Source organism: Somniosus microcephalus, chromosome 4 (assembly GCF_052327205.1).
Source record: "Somniosus microcephalus isolate GS21.2 chromosome 4, FLI_Smic_1.0, whole genome shotgun sequence".
NCBI lineage: Eukaryota > Metazoa > Chordata > Chondrichthyes > Squaliformes > Somniosidae > Somniosus > Somniosus microcephalus.
The window spans coordinates 123,115,419-123,120,720 of record NC_140990.1 but is presented as its reverse complement, the minus strand read 5'-3'; positions in this window follow the sequence as shown (position 1 = coordinate 123,120,720).

The following is a 5,302-nucleotide window of genomic DNA, read 5'->3' as shown; positions in this document are numbered from 1 at the left end:
TTATTGCTGTTCCTGGCTGGGGTGGAGATCGCCTTTACAGAAGGTAAGTACTGTAGAAAATATAGGGACAGAGTGATCTCCTGGAAGAGTTTCGATCGTCTAGATGGGTCGGAGAGGAATTTCCCAGATTTTTTTCTCCCAAATTGGCCATTGGGTCTTTTATCTGGTTTCTCGCCTCTCCCGGGAGATCACATGGGTTCGGGTGGGATGGAGAGTGATAGAAGATTTGAGGTTAGGATCAGATCAGCCATGATCTTATTGAATGGTGGAGCAGGCTCGAGGGGCCGATTGGCCTACTCCTGCTCCTATTTCTTATGTTCTTATGTTCTTATGTTCAAACACAATTGTTACTTTTGTCTTCTTTGTAAAATCACAAAGTCTGGGCATAATTTGTTTGTGAAATTAAAATTGACGATTTAAATTGATCAGAGTTGCTGTTCAAGCACATGGGAAGGGAAATTGAGCTGAAATTTCAGGGGATAATCCAGTTTTATTTTTGAAAAGGTCCAGTCTGTGTGGTTCCGTCCAAACTCTGTCTTCAGAAAGGAGTCTCTGGGTGGAGACTGTTGTGTTAAAGGGAGCTAACATCCCTCATCTCACGGACTGAATCGCTCTCTGGCATATTTTGGGGAATAAAAGGTCCAAGAAGAGGTTTGGTTAATTAAAATTAAACAAACAAAATGGGTTCAAACTTGGGCCAAGTGGGAATGTTTGATGCATAGAAACATAGAAGATAGGAGCAGGAGTCGGCCATTCGGCCCCTTGAGCCTGCTCCGCCATTCAATGAGGTCATGGCTGATCATCCAAGCTCAGTACCCTATTCCTGCTTTCTCCCCATACCACTTGATCCCTTTAGCCTTAAGAAATATATCCAACTCCTTCTTGAATATACTTAATGAACTGGCTTCCACCGCCCTCTGTGGCAGAGAATTCCACAGGTTCACTACTCTCTGGGTGAAGAAATTCCTCCTAATTTCTGTCCTAAATGGCTAACCCCTTATCCTTAGACTGTGACCCCTGGTTCTGGACTCCTCGACCATCGGGAACATCCTTCCTGCATCTAGTCTGTCCAGTCCTGTCAGAATTTTATAAGTTTCAATGAGATCTCCTCTCATTCTTCTAAACTCCAGCGAGTACAAGCCCAATCGACCCAATATCTCCTCATACGTCATTCCTGCCATCCCAGGTATCAGTCTGGTGAATCTTCGCTGCACTCCCTCCATGGCAAGAACATCCTTCCTCAGATAAGGCGACCAAAACTGCACACAATGCTCAAGATGTGGTCTCACCAAGGCCCTGTACAACTGTAGCAAAACATCCTTGTTCCTGTACTCAAACCTTCTCACTATGAAGGCCAACATACCATTTGCCTTCTTAACCGCCTGCTGCACCTGCATGTTTACCTTCAGCAACTGGTGCACAAGGACACCCAGGTCTCGTTGCACTTCCCCTTCTCCCAATCTATTGCCATTCAGATAATAATCTGCCTTCCTGTTTTTACCACCAAAGTTGATAACCTCACATTTATCCACGTTATATTGCATCTGCCATGCTTCTGCCCAATCACCCAACCTGTCCAAATCATCCTGGAGTTTCTCAGCATCCTCCTCACAGCACACACGCCCACCCAGCTTTGTGTCATCTGCAAACTTGGAGATATTACGTCTAGTTCCCTTGTCTAGATCATTAATATATATTGTGAATAGCTGGGGTCCAAGGACCGAACCCTGTGATACCTCACTAGTCACTGCCTGCCACTCGGAAAAAGACCCATTTATTCCAAGTCTTTGCTTCCTGTCTGCCAACCAGTTCTCTATCCAAGTCAATACCTTGTCCCCTATCCCATGTGCCTTAACTTTACACGCTAATCTCTAAGGCGGGACCTTATCGAAAGCCTTCTGAAAGTCCAAATACACCACATCCACTGGTTCTCCCTTATCTATTTTACCAGTTACATCCTCAAAAATTTCCAGTTGTTTAGTCAAGCACGATTTACCTTTTGTAAATCCATGTTGGCTTTGTCCGATCCTGTTTGAAAGATATTCTGATAATATTGAATTAGACAGTAGCGTTCCACTGGGGCTCATGAATGAAATGGTGAACACTGTCTAAAATTTAATGAGAGGAAGTGAGTGATGATAGAAGATGAAAACAGGAAAATTACACCACCGAATGGGAATTTTTCTTCAATCATTGTTCTTGGGTGAATTGATATAAATCACCTGGGTGCAATCTGGTATTAATGTCAATCCTTGTGAAAGTCAGGGAAGTGTAATAAATTGATCAGCTTTCTCTTCAAGATGTTTGTGTCATTGCCTGTACTGAACAATAAGAAAACTGAATTTGATAGGCTGGCCACTACCCGAGACATTGGGACCATGCAGAGGGAGATGAGCAAAGATCTCCAGACACCTGAAAGCCCGAGAATAGCTTGGATCAGATGTCACATGTGGCGTGATATTGGGATACCGGTGTGTGTGTGTGAACGAATGAGTCTCAGACATGCTCAGTTATCGACAACAGCACAACATGAAATGGCTGATGTGGCTCAGGAGAGTGAGACAACTTTTTAAATCATCAAGGCCATGACACATTCTCCACAAAGAAACCGGCTCTGAAATAATCAGGAGAGAGTTAAACACACTGCTACTTGTCAGAGGCATTACAATTAAAAGTGAAGAGAAGGCTGATCAAATTAGGATTTCCTCACAGCTAGAATGGTCGTCAGTTTCAAGGCCTCCACTAAGTACTGAACAAAGAAAACTTGTAGGGAGGCTAAAAACAGATAAAGTTAGGCCGTCTCTGTCTGGACAAGGTGGCCATGGTTGTATCCAAACCAGCTCCAAGCTGAAGGTGGGAGATAAGGAGGCCATACCTTCCAGACTCCAGAACAAAACATGGATCCACGTGAGAGGCCACCTCCATCAGGAAGCAGAGGACCCCAAAACGGTTGGGTTTGGAATCAGTGATAAACCGAGGTACAGCCTCACAAAAGCATCATTTTGGTGGTAATAGAGAAAGAACCCTAAAGCGGCTCCCTGGGAAGATTGGGAGTCCCGTATGTGGGAGACCAGGAAGACTCCCCTGAACCAGGTGGAATGGGACACACCCTGACCCCAAACACTAAATTGGTCATGGAATTAATAGGGTTCAGTTAAAGAGTTAGTATCACACTGGGATAATAAGTTAGTCAAGGACATTGTAAAAGACTTCAATACAAACTGAAAAGGTAATGACAGCAGGTTATTTTAAAGTAAGAAATGTCTTATGTTGATCAGTAATGTTAACTATTGGTTTGCCAAGTACAAACACTGATGGTGATCATCATCTGTGGGACTAAAAAAGACATCCCACCTCACAAAAAGAACTCTACCTGTCCGATCCAGCAAAAGAACCCAAGTGTTAATGGACTAGAAGTAATTGAATCAGGAAAAGTATTATAGAACGATGTGCATTTTGAAATTGTTAATTGAAGTCAAAAGTGTTAAACATGAGCTTGAATTTGTCAACTAGATTATGTGAAGGGAGATATTCACAATGAATAGACAACATGGTAAGAGAATTAGTAAAGGATGTGTTAGTAAAGAATAGAAAATAGGAACCAAGGGATGAGGAAGATGGGGAACATAAGGAGAATCAGTTTAAATCACAAAGAAATTGAGAGCTGACAGGATAGCTGGAAATAGGAGCCATGGCAAGGTTAGCAGGAGTAAACAGAATAGATATAGAAAGTATGTGGGAACACGATGAGGTAATGAAGAGGCAATTAAAAAGATTATTGTCAAACAATGAGGCTAACCAGAATCAAGGCCTTACTCGAGGCATCGTGTGTAGCCTCTGTGTGACATTTGTGATGAATGTGGTACAGAAGGGACTGGACAACATCGAGGGTAATCAAATCCCTTTGTTTATTCATGAAGAACAACAGAGAAAATGGTTTAAAGGAACCAAGACATAGCCGATGATGTGAGGCAGCCAATGGGAATGGTGTTTCTGGCCCCGAGGGAAGGGGATTGAAATGAAGATATTAGACCAGTGGGATCGGTCTTGTCTTTGTTAAGGAGAAATGGAAATGAAACCAAACCTTGGATGGTATATCGGGTAGAATCGGCTGGAATGGGGGAAGACTCTGAATTTGGTCCGATCCATAAACAGAATGAGGAATAGCCAAGATATCTGATTAAGGGAGGAATTTGGATAGCACCAGATATGCAGTGTTGCACTCTGAAAGGGACAACATGGGTTTGTAGATGCGACGTAGTCCATCAACAGACTGTTCCAGCTTGTGGGTTCACCCTCGACAAAGAATCACCAAAATGCCAGATTGGAATAAGTAAATGGGGTGAAGACCAAACTGATAGCATGTATAAAGGAAAAGGACAGGATTGTGTGACTACTACTGCCACTGATATGACTGTGGGTTCACCCCGATGCCCCATACTAGAACATCACTTTTGTTTGATCCCAGCGAGAAACAGGCGTATCGGTGCTAAAACGCTGGGACTGGTCCATCATCATAACGCCACTTATCTGCAGATGAGACTGCCTCTGGAGGACTATGTCCACATATGGGACACTATATACCTCCCCTGTCTCTGGCTTTAAAGGGCATAATTGAGTGAATTAGGGCATCCCAGAAACACACAGTGCAAATGATACGGACAAATAGAGAGACAGAACAGGCAATCCCCAGACTTGGGAATCATGAATGGTGGGAAGCAGTATGTAGAGTCGCGGAAGGCCTCGAGCGTGCCGGCGGACACTGCGTGCTCCATCTCCAGGGCCATCCAGGCGCGGATGTGGCTGCGGAAGAGAGGCAGGCAATTCAGATGAGTGTAAAGTGAGACACTGCAGTTCGGTCTATGACACCCAGAAGCCATGTACTCAAACTGAACAAGCTTCGGGTTAGATGTGGTAGAGGATGAACTAGGTGAGAAGTGATATAAGTTAGAGTAAGAAAGGGCCCAAAAAAGGAACAGTCGATCACAGAACATCAATTAGTCTCTTATCATGGAGAAATCAAATATTCGATACAATGTTTTTGAAACAAAGCAGATTTATTCAATATTTGTACAGAATATTAATCTGCAGCCCAGGTATAGGGGTTATTAAGATCAGCAGAAACACACTCTAACTGCCAGAATGAACATGGTTCAGTGCTCAATACAATCCCATGAAGTCCTGTTTATTCACTAAGGAGGCTTTTCAATGGCGGGGTTCGTACCCAACATTCACCGCGGGGGAGAATGTGCGGCTCCCGGACAACAGGTGCCCAGTGCGCAGGCACGGGACACGCCTGGGT